Here is an 18,579-nt window from a genome sequence, read left to right on the forward strand (position 1 = left end):
AAAGGATTTTTTCTCCTTTCCAGGTGGTCAAAGCCCCAGTGGCCCAAACTGCATCCAGCCATATGGCACAAGTCATCCCTAATGTTATTAGCATTATTGGCGCATGTGTTAAAAAACTTATTTTGGGTAAGAGCTACGATCAGAGAAGAAGATGAAGAAGGATCAAAAGACCATTTCACTGTATTTTGGTTTGGGATCGTTTTACCTTCTTTAGTGCAACTGGGACAAATTCAGATAGCGTGCCTCTCCAAAGGAATTACACATGCTTATATTGGGTCTGAATTTGGCCTAATTGGCACTGGACATTTTCTTGGCGCTATCAGTAGACAGCACTTCTGGGAATCTAATTACAGTAGCAGAATGTCAGAGCTCCCAAAACTGAAACAGCATCTTTTAGGGCAATAATATTAGCCCAAAGTCTCATATTTATCCGTATAATTCATCTATGAAGAGGGAACAGCTTTAGCTATAAGGATGTGTTTAGCATTCTTGCAAAATGTTTCAAAAAAGTCTGGACCCCAAAAAGGCCAGTGTCTCACCTGGATAAACTAATCTCACACTGTCAACACCTTTGACTTCTACAGAGGTGATTCAGAAGAGGTGAATCCTACCCAGAATGGCACAGGTTAGCAAAGGGGAACTAGATATCTAACTCAAAAGTAGGTGTCTAGATACACTGTGTGATTTACACTGAGGTGCTAAGAGTCCTTTTTTTCCTTCAGGGGATACGCAAAACCTGACAGAACATGGTCCTGGGCAACCTGCTCTGGCTAATCCTACCTGAGCAGGGAGGTTGGACTAGAATCATAGAACAGAATCATAGAATTGTTAAGGTTGGAAAAGACCCATAGGATCATCAAGTCCAACCGTTAACCCAGCACTGCCAAGTCCACCACTAAACCACGTCCTCAAGCACCACATCTACTCATCTTTTAAATACCTCCAGGGATGGAGACTCAACCACTTCCCTGGGCAGCCTGTTCCAATGCTTGACCACCCTTTCGGTGAAGTTTTTCCTAATATCTAACCTAAACCTCCCCTGGCGTAGCTTGAGGCCGTTTCCTCTCGTCCTATCACTCGTTACTAGGGAGAACAGACCGACCCCCACCTCGCTACAACCTCCTTTCAGGTAGTCGTAGAGAGCAGTAAGGTCTCCCCTCAGCCTCCTCTTCTCCAGACTAAACAACCCCAGTTCCTTCAGCTGCTCCTTGTAAGACTAGACGATCTTAAGAGATGCCTTCCAGCCTCAGCCATTCTGTGATTCTGTGATACAAGGCTTTTGCTATGTAGTAGTGGTGAACTTCAGCCCAGAGACATAAAAGGTCAGTGACCCCCCATCATAGGATTAACTAGTGGAAGGGTTTCCCGTTGATTCACTGATGAAGGTAAATTTTGGAAAAAAAAAAAGCAGTTAAATTTAGTCAGCATTTCAGTACTTGTGAAACTTGCTGGATTCGTGGTAATCAAGTCTTTCTACATTAAGCAGATAGCATGAGAAGGGGTGCTAATACTCTTCCAGTGTGTGCCAGCTCTGTTCTGAATAGACAGACCCCTCTGTGAAGTGGTCAGCCTTCTGTCTGCTAAGGCGGCACCTCTGATGGTAGTCGGAGATGACAAATATCTGCCTCTTAGGAATGGGCCAAAGACTGGCCCATGGTATTTAAAAGAAGGGTAGACGTGGTGCTCGAGGACATGGTTTAGTGGTGGACTTGGCAGTGATAGGTTAACAGTTGGACTCGATGATCTTAAGGGTCTTTTCCAACAACCTTAATGATTCTATGATTCTATGATTCTATGACTGCAACTGGACGTCTGGGACTAAAAGCTTTCAGGGTAATTTCTAGGCCCTGCTGGAGCAAGTGACAAAATTCCCAAGGGGTTCAGTGGATCTGGGGTGTCCTCCTCAGCCATCATCAAGCTGTTTGTAATGTAACCGTAACTGGAAGCTACAGACAGAGACACTCTATGGGACAGAAGATGTCGTAATGTCTTCTGACTGGAGAATATTGATGCATTGGGCCAGGAGAAGCTTTGGGAGGAAAAATAGCAACTCTATTAAATAGGGACTTTCCCTTCTCTGCAGAGGGCAGCTGGCATGTAACTTGACTAAATTACCCTGGAAATGGGAAAGTACTGGTTTCCTGTTCCAGCCCCCTAGAACTTCAAAACTGTCTTTCTTCGCCTTTTGAATAACATAAACAATGAAGTGATAGATAATGATTTGTATCCTAGGCTTTCTCCTCTTGCCTTGACTTTTCATTTGGGCAGTCACAAAGTCCCTCTGTTTTGACATGAACAGATTGTTTCTTTCTCTGTTCCTGTCTCTTTCGCTCTACATTAAAAATGTGTCTTCCTGAAAATAGAAGCCTTTGCTTGCACATTGGCTGTGCTCTCTATATTTTGAATTGCTCATCCTTTAGCTCTTATTGGGGCTATTGGAGGTGCAATCAACAAATCACAGTATTTCCAGTAATTTTTCTTGCAGAGCTAATCTGAGAATAGTTCTTTCCAAACCTAATGTCTGGTACCTGCTACTGGATTATTTTCCCTTCCTTTATCACCTTGATAAGCAAATGATAACAAGGGTAAGAGCAGAAGGGTCCTGCAGCAAAATCAGCTTAAAAGTGAGCCATAGCACTCTCTGCTGACAGGCTGTGCAGAGATACACCATATGTGCAGTACTTCCTATGGCACATGGCATTTGGATAGAAACAAGAACTCTTAGAAGAGTGCTGGCATAATTGTCAGGACCAATTATATGAAACATGCTGAATTTCACTTCTCTGCCGGATAACTAAAACTGATAAACAAGTGTTTTTTCCTGTGTTTTCCATGTGTGTGTTAGCTACATTCAGAATTTGAAATAGATATTGCTATTCTTCAGCAGTACCTGCTAATTTAGCACAAATTGTCTCATTTAATCCTTTTCAGTCACCAGTTTTAAAATTGCATAAAAGAAGAATTTATGAGAGCACTGACAGGAATCTGTGTTAGATGGAGTCAGAGAGGATAATAAAGACTGTATCTATGGAAAAAAAAGGGCCATTCTGGGCAAAATTGCCAAACTTGACTCATTCTATGCACAAAAGGTTGGAAAAGATATGAAAATTCAAGCATGGAAAACAAAGAGAGGAAATGACTTTGCAGGACAGTAGCCAGTGAATTATTTAGTTCTTTGGAGGACTGAAATACAAAGCAACTTTAGTTATGTGACTTGGAGAAGACTGAGGCTCAATTTTCGGATGTAACTACCTAAACACATCATATGCACTTCAGTTTTTAATTTTTTTTTTAAGTCTTCTACTTTTTCCAGATATCTATAAATCTGGATATTTAATTAAGATGTATGATAGTACTGTGAAAAGATATGTTCTGATTAATATTCTGTTGTTTTTCATGTTCAGCTTTATATACGTCAATGCACTAAACAAAGGTCTTTTTGCATATGAGAGACAAGCAGATACATGGAAAAGCGTGACTTTTTTTTTTTTTTTCCAAAATTTGAAAGACAGTGACAGTAGCCTGACCATTAATGGGATGGAAAAGAAAAGAAAAAAGGCAAGAAAAAAAAAAGCTACAAAAGCAAGAGTGTTCTGGGACTCTCATGTTATCTCAAACTGAAATTCAGAGGGAAAAAGATAGTTTGAAGATTAGGTCCCTGAAAACAGCAAAGAAGGAAACAGAGGCCTTGTAAAGGCCATGACATTGTCTGACCCAGGGTAATACTCCATGTTTGCCATGGGGATAACTTAATGGGGATGACAGCAGGAGGCATCTGTGGCATCTTCAGTTGGACACCTTGGGGCAGAAGCTCAGAAAGAAAGAGCAAAACTAAATCCCAGGTGAGGCTTTAGTTGGGAAAGTGCTAAAGAAATCCAGAGACAGCAGTCAGGTCCTTGGTTCATATATGGCCACAGTTTAGTTAGAACATTTTGCTGTTGATGGCTGCTCTGGTTGCTTATCTCTGCATCCACCAGTGTCCCACAACTGCAAAATTAGGTTAGATTGCTCATGACATTATTCAACAAAATTTGGGTCCAGAGATAATACCCCTCTGCTTCCTTCCTGCATTAGATATTTCGAAGCCTTGAAAATATACTTTTATTTATGTTCTACTAGTGGGTAAAGATTGTGTGCATGTATATACATGTGTGTACACAGCTATTTTTTTCAGAAGCAGTTACCCCACTGGTGGTGGGTATCTTTGCTCCTGAATAATCTGTGGCTCTATCTCAGAAAATTCAAGACTGTTTTTCGTTGGACATGAAAGGGAAGAACCAGTAAAAGCCTTCTGGATTGCAATGTCAATGTTTGTGCCCGGCTCTCTGAGGGGACTGCAAGGCATGGTCAGGTACATAGGTGCCCCAAACTTGTTCAGCTTAGGGAAATTTAGGTGTTTCCATTGGCAGACCCAAACCTGAGAGTGGTGGGAGTAGATCTGCTTAGAAAGCCAACAGGAGACACTCAGCTCTTGTGTTTGCAGTCCCTCCCATTTGCTTCAGCAAGTAAACCAGGGAGATGGGCAGGTACTGGTGGTCAGTCAGGATGCAAAGCCCAAAGGGCGGGAGTCTCAACCTGGTAGTGAAAAGTGATTTCTTTTCAGAACAGAACAGTTATCTTTAAATGTGTGGCTGTGGAGTCAGCAAGGTTTACAACTTGCTACTCTTTAGAGAGGTGTCACCTGGCCAGAGGGGTGGTCTGGGGTTTGGGAGTCCTCAGCATGGGGGAGATCAGGTGTGCACCCAGCCTGACAGTGGATTTGCCCAAATCATGCTGCTGCACAGAAGGGAGCAAAAGAGCTGCTGACCCCTGGAGAGAAAGAACTCTTCTTCTGTGGGAAGTGGGGAAAGATGACTGATAGCAGCAGTGCTGGTGACATTTAAACCAAGACATTCCTGGAGAAAATACAGTGCCCCTCCCTGCTCAACACAGAAACTGTCGGGGATGATGTTTTTCTGTCACAGGATGGGAGTAACCCCCTTGGAAGTCAATTGAATGTTTTAGCAGAAAAATAAGGCCCAAGGCTATTATGCTCTTGATAAACCCTACACCAGAGAGAGCAGGAGGAGAGACCTGCTGTCTTAAATATTCCAGCACAGGATGGGAATAAATTTCCTTGACCTCCGGGGGAGTAACTCCCATCCTGATGCAAAAGAACTGGTTTTCAGGAAAAAAAACATAGGTTTTATTGAAATACTACACTGGTGTCCGACATCTTTCTAGAACAATGAAATGCTTATGGTGACTCACTTAACAGTTACTGTCTTACACGGACTCTCTCGTATGTATTTATACTTACTCACGCTTGGTTAAGTGCAAGGAGGGATTCTAACTTGCACGTAATGATACAATTCTGCACATTTTTCCCTGACCACATAAGGATGAGTTGTATGGAATGACAGGGTATTTGGAGAGAAAGAGTTTTGACAAAAGTCATGTTTGCAAGAGGGAGATATTTCATTCATCTGGGGGCACAGAAACACTGGGGTTTTTATGCTCTGCTTTATATTTGCTTCTATTGCTGTTTCAGCTTGTTTCTTCAGGTTTTTATTTTTATTCTGTGTGATTTTTTTAGTTAATTTTGAATAAAAGGACAAATATCTACCTATCCCTCAGAGGTCTGATGCATTTTCCAAAACAAAGTAACAGGCCGAGTCAGAGGATGTGACATTTTCATTTGTGCAAGCCAGGGTTTATTGATGCCACAGATAATTATTAATTAGGTGTTTCTAAAGCAAAACATGGAACAAACCTCTGGTGCTGGGATTGGCACATAGAAAAGTATGACTGGGAGTTTACGAAAATATAGAGGAAGTTCAGAGATATTCTGGACCAAGAAGAGGTTAGAATCTAAAAACATGTAGGAAGAATTGAGTGGACTAAGAATGATTATCTGCAAACATAGGAATATTTATCTTCTAACCTGGCAGCATATCAGTCAGATGATGCGAACTGGTTCCGCAAGAATGTGTAGCAATCCGAGGATTTTTGCAGAGTAACTGAAAGGGTAAAATGGGTTGTGTACAAACCACATAAATTGAAACAACATATATATAGAAATTTTATAAGACATATAGCTATTGAAACCCTTGATACTAGGATGAACTTCTTTCAACAAGGTCTTTACTGCCCCATTCAACAGCGGATTTTGGAGGGGGACAAATTTCATAAATTTATAACTATGTAAGATTGCCAGGCTCTGTATAAGCATCAGAAGCAAGTAGTAGTACTTAGCAAATGGGAACTGTATCTATCAACGTCACTTTAACTTTCCTTTAGCTTCTGAAATGTTTGCTAACAGGCTGCTGATTAATGTGATGTGCATTTAATTATGAGTGACTATTTCTAATCCTTGCAATAACTAATATTAACAGTACTGTTGACAAGGAGGGTGATTTACAGGCAGAGTGTGATGGTTTGGCTGAGCTTAGCATCAGGCTGTGGCAGTCAGAGAAAACCTGAATTTTGTTCTGCCCTGTCAACCTTTTGGTCTTGGGCTTGGTTGGCCATTGGCTTATTCCCTAAAATAAAATTGCCAGCTGTAAGGCTGCACCTTTACTGGCAGTGGCAGACTGATACCCGGAGAGGAGACCAGCTCAGAAGACTCCTGGGCAGGAAGGCAGCTCCTTCATTCTCCTTTGCCTGGGGCTGTCCTGGGAGTGGGGAAGGACCATCTCCTTGTTGCTGGAGTGGTTCCCATAGTAAAGGGCCTCCTCTCTTCACTTACACCAGGCTAGCAGTTGCTGAGCCCATCAGAAGTGACAGAGAACATCTGACTCTTCCAGTGAATCTTGCTTCATAAGGGGATCATTAGATCCTTCAATAAAAGAACTATAGACCTGAAGGACTCTTCTGTTCCTCTCAAGCACCAGTCTTTCCTGGGCACAATCCGTAGGGGAATACAGCTTCAGGACAAATTCAGAGCGGCATGCTATTCTCATGATCACTGTAATTTTCCAAGACACTAGCTGCTGAGCCAATTCATTTTGGAAAAGCTGTGGCTCAGTTATAAGTGGGAGAAAATATGTGAAAGAGCAACCTCCTTGGCATTTTTTTCTAGGCTGTGTCCATCTGCAAGTGACTAAATACCACTCGCTTCTACAACCATGACTTAGGTAGGTATTGGATAAACAAGTAGGTGGATCAGTTCTCATGTTGCTGTGTTTTAGCTCCCCGTTCTCCTCTGATTTCCTTGGCCAAGACACAACCTACCCCCTAAGTCAGTGGTGAGTACCACTGGGTGTCCTCTGGCTTCCTGCCAGCAGCCTGATCTGCAGCATGTATACATCAACCCAGCCAGACCCTTCAGTCTAATGATGATGATTCACCTCAGTTAAGGATCTGGTTTGTCTTTTTTGAATTATTTCTTGCTTCCCGCATTTTCAATTCATTTTAATTGAGTTTTCCCTGAGGTCACCAGCTCTGTGTTGGCTTCCTGTTATTCTCATTAACATTGCATTTGCCCAGGCTGAGAAATTCAGCCCTCACACATATTCAGCTCAAACTTGATAAAGGACTTTGTTACTTGGGTTAAGGAACCTGCTTATTAAAATCTCCTGTTATCTGAATGGTAATAGGACTCTTTCCTCCTTCTTTATCTTCCTCTTCTTTTTTAATTGGCATTTCACATGTATTTAGCATAGGTCACAAACACAATACTTCTTGGCCAGAGTCCAAGTGACAACACAGCAATAATTTAAATTGGTGGGCTCTTATTTCCAGCTGGTGAACATATATATTGAGGATGACTTTTTCTTATTTCTCCTTGTGAAATCTCTGTCAGTGTTCAGTCTCCGTGGAGGCAGGATACTATTTCAGTACGATCCAGTTTGATATTGCTGTGTTTCCAAGATGCTTACAGAGCCATGCTGCTGATCCCATGGGAGGACAGCAGTTCCTTATAATCCTGTTTAACGCTTTGCTATCATTCGTACCCAGTTATGTCACCTAATTAACATTAGACCGCTGCCATAAGGGCACTTTGTGTAGCTGCTGACTGAGAGAAAAGGCTATTCTGCTACTTCTGCCACTGATGTACTGAATAAAATCCTCCACTCTTCTCTATATCCCCATTTCACAAGCACGAAGAAAATAAGAAATGATTAGCCTGGCACCTGCTGAGGTGCAACAGAAGGGCAGGTAGAATGACTAAGTGATGTATATCGTATCTGTAAGTTGTTCAACTAGAGCAGAGAGAAGTGGTGTAAAGTAATATTTCTGCAATGAGTGAATCATAGTTCTGTATAGCATTAACTCAGGGATTTGAACAAAGAAATTAGGGAATGATGATTTAATTGATTTATGTGGCCACGACATAATTGTTACCAGTTTGTGATTTCCTACACTAATTAGTTTCATTCAAAATGTATCAAAACCCTAAGATTTTCTCCTTGAGGCAGATATAGATATACACTGTCTAGCCATTCCTCTGTGGGTGTGAACTGTTCTACATTTCATGGATCTGGCACTGTCTATCTGGTCTATAGCAGCATGACAACTAAATTAATTCAGTCTAATCACCATGACAAAGCAATGTTTTAACAAAACTTAACTGAAAACAATATGAGATGAAACAGATGGAAATAAACCTGTATTTTTATAGCTCATATCTTTCTTTCTTACTGATGCCAATGAAGAAAATTAATTAAACAAATCTGATGACAGTCTTGAGAAAGGCTCAAAATATTTGAACAAACTCAGCTGGAAGCATAAAATTTTACATTATTCAATGTATATCCATTATACTGAAACACAACCCTAGAGAAAAACAAGTATATGAAACAGAGAAGTACTGTGGCAGCAACATACGGGGTTGCTGATAGCTGATTAACTCATTTACTATTCTCTGTTTGTTAAGATAATGATAATACTAATAAAATTGGTTTCGATATATAGGACTGTTTAGTGTTTTTTGCCAGAAGGGATCCGGCATTAGTAATGTGAGAAATTTATAATTCCAGATGAAGATGAGAAGTTTCATAAGAAATTTGGTGTCTGGTTCATCTCATTGAATTTCTGAATCATTAGCTCATCTTTTGTTGTTGCTGTTATTGTAATATTTAAGGTCTTGCATTACAGATGGCCGTCTTAGAGGCTACTTCACTGGATTATTTCCTGTGTTATATGGCAATACATGATATATTACCTAAAAGCCAGGCAGTACACCTCAACTGGTAGGTGAGTTTGTGTGTAGAAAACACACAAAGTATACAAAACACATCTCTCATAGGTGTAATTGGAAGGCACCGGAAGAATATTTGCAAGCCAACATGGAGTTTGCCATAATAAAGTGGAGCAGGTTTTGAATAGAATTAAAATGATGCATTCGTTTGCGCTAGGGTTGTATTTCAGCAGAGGCTTGATTGAATGAGACATGGCACATTTGCTGAGCAATGTGGGAGATAAGCAGTCACCCTTATTTCACGGTTTATCTTTGGCTTTCAACCACAGGATGAGTTGGAAGCAGCAGCCCTCTGAGCTTGACTCTTGGGCAGTTGTACAAGTTGTGCTCGCTTCTATCCAGGTAATCTAGTCCCAGTTCATAGACCAGAGATTTGTATGTTTGTGGGTACAGATGAAAAGGGGGAAGATTTTTATTAAAATTCAGATAGAAAACCAAAGCTCACTCTGCACCAGAGATATATACTAAAATGATGAACCCAAAAGTGTGTGCATTTAAACTAATGCAGTCTCGAACTCTGACAAGTGCTGTACCAGGTCTTTAGAAGTCTGCAAATCAGTCACTTTTCTAAGATGTTTTTATTATCTTTTCCAAGTAAGCATGTCTTTAATATCAGCCATGAACCTGACAGTTTCCTGAGGTGACTGACTGTCTGGAAGCACCACAGTAAGAAGGATGGGGTGAGAGGAGTGCCAAATAGGGGGAAACATGCCTGAGCTCTCTTGGTTACTAGAAAGACAGACTTGTGATGAAAGTGTTGTGTAGAAGTGACACAAAGTGGTTGTAGGTGAGGGGAAGATGGGCCACTGCCATCGCCAAAGTGTCTTAGTCTGGGTTTGGACTGTTTGAAAACCAGAAGTCCATAGCCTGTCAAAAATTTGTAACTGACTTCATTAGGTTTTTCTTCAGCTCCAGAAGGGGTTGCAAAATGACCTGGCTGCTGTAAGAGCCAAGATACAAGGGAGCTCCCTGCACAGGTGTCCGTGGTCATGCCGAATGTCCCCTGTGAGCTAAACAAACTCAGGACAATTTTCCATCCTTGGATGGTGTCATCTCTGGTATCTGGTGCACAGTATGAGAAGAAAGTGTGATCTGAGGTTGCAGAACTAAGCAGCAAATTTGGCTTCAGCAACCACAGCAAATGGGTTGGAATACTCTAATTTGCTTAGTAATTTTACCTTCTTGAAAAATATTTGTACTATCTTCCAGTTTTCAGCGATACAACAGTTTCATGGATGAAAAACTGCTGTGAGATACCCATTTTATGCTTTCTGAACAAAAAGCAAATAATGATGCTTGGGTTTTTGTTCCATAAGTTGTCCAAGACCAAAAGGGAATTATTTTCCTCATGGAAAATCAACATCCATTGAGATAGCAATTTTCATTGCCCACAGTGTGGTAAATATTTGTAACGGGGCATAATAACTGCAATTATCTAGTGGCTGTCTTATAGTATTGTGGTAGCTGCACTATAGTTACTGTACAAACATTGCAGGAGGAACTTTCATTATGATTGCATGTTTTCAGGTGCTTATGATTTTCCAAAAAGTGGGGAAATTAATGCTTTGTTTGAAATTTCTTTTGTTTGTTCTACAGCCAAAAATGTGCTTTCAGAAAGTTTGCTGAAATTCTGTTTGGTTAGTTTTGCATTAACAGTTCATGGAAAAAAAGATGAAATTTCATGCTTTGCAAGCATTTTCCAACACATCTATTTGCTATTGAAGAATCCAAAACTTGACTTATTTTAAAATGTCATGCTGGTCCTGGTATTAAAACATCAATGAGGTTAAATTCCTTTGACAAGGCAAAAAGAGGGTGACTTATAAATCAGAGAAAGTCTACGTGATACAGCCTTATAGACACAAGTAAGCTAGCTCAGAAAATGTAGTTTGACTACCAGCAGCAATAGAGCCATGTTGATACATAAAGGTCCTTTAGTCTGGTGAGCCTTGCTATGCATTTGCATATTGAATTGAGCACACCCTAACAAGATACTCAAATAAGCCAGAGCAGCAACTGGTGCACCTGGAAGACAAAGATACCCTGCATCTGCAGGCCTGTCTTAGAGCAGTATTTCAGCTGTAACTGCTCTGTAATCTGGTCTGGTCAGCTAGGAACTGCAGTGGTTCCTCTTGTTGCTGTTGTGAACCAAACAAGTAGGTTCACACCACTGACGATTCCCCTTGCTTGGAGATGAAGAAAAGGAACCTTCCGCCTTAATTAAAAAACCCACTAGCAAACTAAGGCATTTTAACATCTTTCTTTTTTTTGCAACAAACCTCTCTCAAGATGTAGGAAAATGTATTCAACTCTTATCTGTATCTCCCTAAATTGGAGCTCACCCTGCAGAAGCCAGAGTGGGACTTATTGCTAGACACAGTGCAAATCTTTTACCAGGGGGATAAATCTCATCATCCTGGAAATCATTCTTAAGCAGATTTTAAATTTTATCGGTGAGCTTTTACAGACTGAGCATTGAAGATGGAAGGCCTTAACTTGAGATCTGTTTGGTGCACTCACTGCTGTTGTTGCTGGTTACTACACCTGAGACAGCTGATCATCTCAACCACATGGCATTGCTTCTGGATTCCGGGCTGCAGGGCTCTTTAATACACAGGGAGCTTTTCAAACTACTGAACATTTAACAATTTGACTCAAGCCATTCTGCCATGCATGCGCATCTAAGCACACATGCTCGTGAGCTTTATGATGCTGTCTCTGTAAAAACTCTTAACAGGAAACAAATACATGTTCACAGGAAGCAAATAAAAGTTGCATATCCCATCAGCAAGACTTCCTGCTGTCAGTCTGCTGGGCATTATGACTCAAAACATACTCATTCAGCCTGCTGTGAAGGAAATATTGAAATCTGATTTCTCACGCCAGCAGGAGACATATATTTTGAAATAACAGAGTTCATCCAAAGCCAGGTCACCACAGCATGATCTCATTTTGTGGTCTTTTTAAAGAGTTTGGGTAGGAAATGCACCATAGTTGTTTCTGTCTTAGATGTCTGACTTAGAAGTTGTCTGACTTGTTGTCTGGGCTTATCACGAGGCATTATGCAGAATATTGCCAACAACAAGGTAGCCATATTTATTCTCCTAATACAAGTGGCAAGTCTGAAGAGTAACAACTGGATTTGAAAAGACAAAGTTGGAGATGAGATTAGATAGTTCACAGGCTGTTACGTCAGTGAAGTATCTATTGCCAACCGTTATTCCTAGAGAGCTATCATCCCACCAGATTGTGCCTGGATGCTCCATGCATGTGCAGAAGAGGCAGCGTGCGCTTCTCACATGGGAGCTGGCAATTAATGGAGCCTTCCTGTGTAGCCTAGGGTCTGAAAAAAAAATGAGCTGAAGGAAGGCAGAACAATGTAGGACTTGTTTAAACATGTCACCCATATTAATCACCTGCTGTAGCACTTTTTGAAAACTTCGTGTTATGGAGACTGCCACTTACACTGAGTAAAAAGGGCAATTCCATAAATAGAGGCAGCACCTCAATGAACAGAATGAAGAGTTACATATCTGAGCATGACACATATTAAATGTGTCAAAATGTGAATTCTCAGTCTTTACTTGCCCTGGGTGCTACAGCTTAGATCATGACTTTAAAGAACTTTGCAAATACTACACTTTTACTATATGTTAAAAATCTACAGTAATCTGATTTCTCTCACCATTATCTCCTGAACCAGTGAAGCCCTAACTGTGGTGAGTTGCTAAGAAACATGATATTCCAAATGCTCTTATTAAACTTATAAATTATACATATAACAATCATCAACCTATAAAAAGGCCCACTCCTTTTTTTTTTCCACTCTTCTGTTTTTTTTTTTTTTTTAAATTTCCAATAAAATATTATTAATCCTATTTTGGTTTTCACAGCATATTTGGCATCAATGTCTCCTGCAGTTCATAAATACTCATGGCCTCTGTGTTTATTATTGCAGTGAGAGATATTTATTGCCTTCAATACTGGAAACTGCAATGAGGTCAACACTTAAATATATTCATAGTATCTCAATTCTCTGATGTAATAAAGTTGCAGCATGTGAAAGCCAATGTCAACAGCCTGGTCTTTTCCTAACTTTTATTTAAGAATTCTTTTACACTTGAATTCTTTGATACTGCATTTTTCAACATTTAATCCAAGAATAATTGAGGGGTAATCTACAGATCAAGGGGAATGGCCAAATAGTGACTCCTGGCCCATATGCCACTTCTGAGCAGTTCAGCTGCAGCTCCCATGTATCTGTTGTATCACATAACCAGCAGTCACCCTGTGCTGGCAGAGGAGCTATCATGCAGTGTAAATGCTGGGCAGTACAGGCTGCTGTGGGTGACATGCCTACAGTGACCTGGACAGTCTACTGAAGCTTAAGCTGGGCTCTCTTTCACCTGTGAACTATTCCTGGATCTGCCCTGGACCTGGGTTTCACATAGCTTGTCTTTGGTAGATCCAGAACAGTGGATCAGAGAAGATGTCCAGCCTGAACAAGTGAGGGGGCTTCTTAGCACATTGCCTTTTCATGAATATGTCGGGTCTTCCTATTGCTATTTTTTGTATTTCCTCCCAGGACTTTCAGGAGGGGTTGCATTTAATGTGCACTAGTCGTATGTGTCAAGCCATCAAGTCTTCAATGAATGCATTATAAAGGTGATCTGCAAGGGCACACTGGGCATGAGTGGCATTTCTGGAAGTCCTGCATTCTAGTAAGGAGCAGGCTGCAAAACATCTGGAAATCCTAAGCAAATGTGCAAAATTCTTAAACTCTGCCAGGGCAAGATCTTGAGTGAAAAAACAAGGATGTGTTTTGAAAAATCCAGATGTATGATAGCATTAAATTTAATAATAAAATCTCATAGGTGAATAAAATAACATCGTGCTCTGCCTTTCTCGCTATATAAAGTATCTTTTTTTTCACCTGCTTTTTTATTCATAAGCATGTTAAGTTCTTTTAAGACAATAGTATTATGAGCTGGTGCAGGGGAGGGAAGGTTCCTGGGGCACCTTGCATGCTGCATGAATGAGGCTGCCGACGGAGTCCCAGTGCAGAGCAGGGAGGCTGCAACTTGCCGAGGGAAGGACCTGATGCAGTGGGGAGCTGCCAGGTGACCTTCAAAGGGAACATGCAAACCTCCTTGGGAACAGAGGGGAGAGAGGGTTTTTTGCAACGAATCAGAAATCCACTGAGTCCACTGCCACCTCACCTGGAAGCAGAATACCTGCAAGGATGCAGTGGGCCAGGGAAAACTGTGTATAAATCCTTTTAATTTCTATTCCAACACCCCTAGTCACTTTGAATTTCCTGTATTTAAAAAGTTAAATATTCCAGTCTTCCTGGCTATTTTGAGTTTTAAAGTGTTTTGGTTTTCTTTGGGGAACTCATTATAAAAACAAGGTCTAAGCACATCCACCTCAAAGTTATGGCTGACTCACTGGGCCATTACATCACTCTCCTTCCCCTAAAGGAGTCATCCAAAGGGAGACTTTGAAGGTGCAGATGTCTTTTAAGATTCTGGCTCTCAACAAAGTTCCGTGGATTGAAAATCTGCCTCTTGTATCTGAAGAAATGACCTGAAAAATGACTGCTTCTGTTGCACCGCTTTGTGCTGAGCCAATGGCATTGCAATGACATTTAGTGCTGTGCCCACTTGACACAATATTATAACCATGATTTCTATGGCATTGACTTTAGAAACTCTGTAGCTGAAACCTAATGAGTTTCCTGGCTGTGGAGATAAACTCTTTGTATAACACATAGTTTGGATGTGGTAACGATCCTGTGACAGATCTTGTTTGTTCAGTCTGACTCTTTCAACATCTGTTTCCCAATGCTGTGATACCTTTGCCTTGCAGAAATTTAAGGAAATTTCTGACATGGCTGTGAGATGGAGATTTTAGTCTCATTTTACAGGTGAGGAACTGAGGCACTGGAACACCTGTTCAAGCATTTATGAAGTCTACTGCCAAGGTACAACTGGATTTAAGTTTCCCAGTCCAGTGCCTGACAAGTTTCCCTTCTCTGTGTTTATCTGCTTGATTAACAAAGCCAGGGTTTTGTTGTTGATATCTTTTTGAATGAAGACAGATTTATTGCAATAACTGACAGGTGGTGTTTTTATGATTTCAACACTTTATGTCAAATATTAATTGATATCTGCATAAATGTGCTGTGACAAATACAGCAGACACACACAGACAAATATGTGGGGGACAAGTTATGGAGTACCCCACCCTTTACTGTATTTGGTATGTTACATGTTCATACAATACTAGTCATGCTCTAACACCCAAAGTCTCTCTCCATGTCCTTAAGGAGTTATTTTCATTTCAAATGGAAAAACTGTGGGCTGTATCCTTATGCCTGAAAAAAAATATCTGTCTGGATAACTGACTTGGAAGGTCATAATCAAAACCTACTGTGAAGATTTGTAAAGAACTCAATAAAGCTATCTCTATTAGCTAATCGCTAAAAGTATTTGTAAGTATTTGGCAATTTTTGTTTGTTTTACAAACCACTTCCTTAGTGATCTGCAGGAGAAAGCAAGACATCTCCATAATTTTTCTTAACCTGGTTAGCAGGAAGTGGAACTTATGCTTTTGTCAAAGAGAGTTTCAAGAAAACATGAAAACATGTCAGAATTTAAAAATAAGATAGTTGTCATTGAGAAACTGCACCTCCTCTGATTTGTTCTTCAGAATGCCTCTGAAATCAAGGGAAATGATGTGTTGGTCTACGTGGTCATCAGTGATTTTATCAGATTATGTAATGACATGGGAACCGAGAACATTTTTGCAATTGAACTGTTGTCAAGTATATACATACTAAGTGTGCCCAGCTCCTTAAATCAATGTAGCATTTTGGATTTCTGTAAAATACTTTGAGATTACTGGAAAGCAAACATACATAGCACAGTATGTGTTTTCAATACATCCAATAAGCACCTGGTCAGATGAGCTGCCATTTCATCAGCACAAACTCATGTGCAGCAATTACAAAGAGTAAACTGCACACCCACCTTGAGGGAGAGACTGGCCCAAGGCTATACCCTCTTTGCCTGGGTTTACTTTATCCAGATAGAGCAGTAAAAAAGTAAATTGTGTACTTCAGCTGAAAAATTACACTGGATTGCAGGAATTCTTTTAACAACTGAAGAAAAGAGACAATTGAAGGCTTGGGTTCAGGGAAACAACCAGGGCCTCCAGCAACTACCATCTCTCTATTCCTAACTCATGTTTTAACTAGGAAACCACTCTATTTTTCATAGCACAAACTCAGCATTTTAAATAGAGTATGATATTGATTGATGTCCAGTTTTTACCATAAAAGCATGATTTCAGATTAGGTCAGAAACCTGGGTTTCATGGTTTCAAATGGATCATAATAATAAATAAATACGGATCATAACAATAAAAAGGCTTGCCAGAAAAGTGTTATTCTTTGGTTATTAATTTCTCCTATAAACACTTTTTTTCCCATGAGGAATTACTATTGTGTGTGCAGAAATGTTTACCATAAGTAGACTATAGGAAAATAAAGATACTTTTTTTGGATCTGCACTTAAAACTTGGATGCCTTTCAAAGGTACAAGCTCTCCCATTCTCCCATTCTCCCATTCCAGCCCACTTGAGAAAACATCTCTCTCAATTTGTTGCTTCTGATATAAGATGACCATACTTTTTTATTTTTAAGGAAATCTTTCTTAACCTGTTTAATAGGTTATAGCATTATTCAGGCTATGGTTTACTTAAGCCTAAAGTTACTATAAGCGTGATAATTATACGGCAATAAGCATTCTGTTTGCCATTTGGACTCAAACTTGTGGGGACGTGTTTTTTTTATCATGTCTCTTGTTTGATCAGTTTTGGTGAAAAGGGATGTAGTGAACAGATAACACTAACAAATATCAATGATGTCTTGATTTTTTATAGTACTCTGGCCAGATTGCCACTGGCAGTTCCAGGTATATGCTTGGTGAGTACACGGTTGAAGGTGGTGGACTTAATGCAGAGTAATAATGTAATTTATTAAGTCATCCTCCTCTGCTGCATGACTTTGGATGTCTTTGTTGAGGTTTTACAGACTTCTAGACATAAAATGTCAAGCTGGCAACACCTGGTTTATGTGTTTGACTTTGGGCAAGGCTATCAACTGCTTATTTCAGTTGGAGTCTGAATTACTCATATTTTCTAGTTTAATGGACTTACATGACCTTTAACTGAAGTTCTCTTTGAACTGTGATTCCTGTCCTCTCTAGGGCTGGTGTGAAGGCCCCTGCCAAGGATTTGAGCAGGCAGCCACTGAGATGTGAAGTGGGAACGGGTGGTGGTGTAGTTTGGCCTGCTCAGGTGAAGTAGGCTTTGCTCCAGTCTCTGAACACTCTGCTGGTTATCCAGCATTTCCTACATGGGAAGCACAGGCCACTGACTAAATTATTCAAATATTTTTTGCATATAGGTCAGACCTTATAATATGAAATGGCTACATGGAACACATGATAAAAATGCCATACTGAGTCAGACTGGTGTTCATCTAGGCCACTGTTTGCTTCAGATGGGGCAAGAGGAGATATATTTTGGGAGTGAGTGTGAGCATGTAGACTGCTTTCTGCAGTCCATCTCACATCTCTGCAATCCCAGTTGTATCAGGGCTGTTAGAGGGTTTCTTGCTGCCTAGTCCCATTAGGTTCTGTTTATAGAACTAATGTTCATGAATTTGTCTAACCCCTCTTTGAACCTGCTGATACTAAATAATTCACAGTTTCCTGACCCAGTAAGTCCCAGAGGTTCACCACCTGCTGTGTAAAATACTTTCTTTAATCTATTTCAATATCCTATTAGATTTGTCAAGGGAATTCTAGTTTGCTGGATCTGGTTAATAATCTTTGGATTCACTGTATCTGAAAGCTTCAAGATTTTTTTTTTAAACTTCAATTGTATCCTCCTCCCTCATCCTTCTCTTCAAACTGAAGTCCCAGGCTTTTCAGTGCCTCCATCGCCTTGACCATTGTAGTTCCCTTTCTCTAAGTCCTTTTGAGACATGGAGACAAGAACAGTAGACGGTACTCAGGATGTGTCAACACGAAATATTTTCATGGAAGCAAGATGCCTTGTTCTCAAGACCCTTCCAGATGTTGCCCAAACATTTGTTAGTGCTTTGAATGTCCATGTGCATAGAGTCAAATATTTTAGAGAACTTCCAATGATGACTGCAAGATCTCCTTCCTGAGCAGCATCTTCTGAGTTCAGCAACATGTAAGCGTGGTTGAGATCTGTTTTCAGAAACAGTTTACCTTTTGTTTATTTATGTTTATGTATCTTTAGCATTAAAGGTTACTGCAAAGAATGCACTGTGGCCTTATCATTCCTGTGTATCTCTTCATCTG

This window comes from Platalea leucorodia (assembly GCF_965183815.1).
Source record: "Platalea leucorodia genome assembly, chromosome: 2".
NCBI lineage: Eukaryota > Metazoa > Chordata > Aves > Pelecaniformes > Threskiornithidae > Platalea > Platalea leucorodia.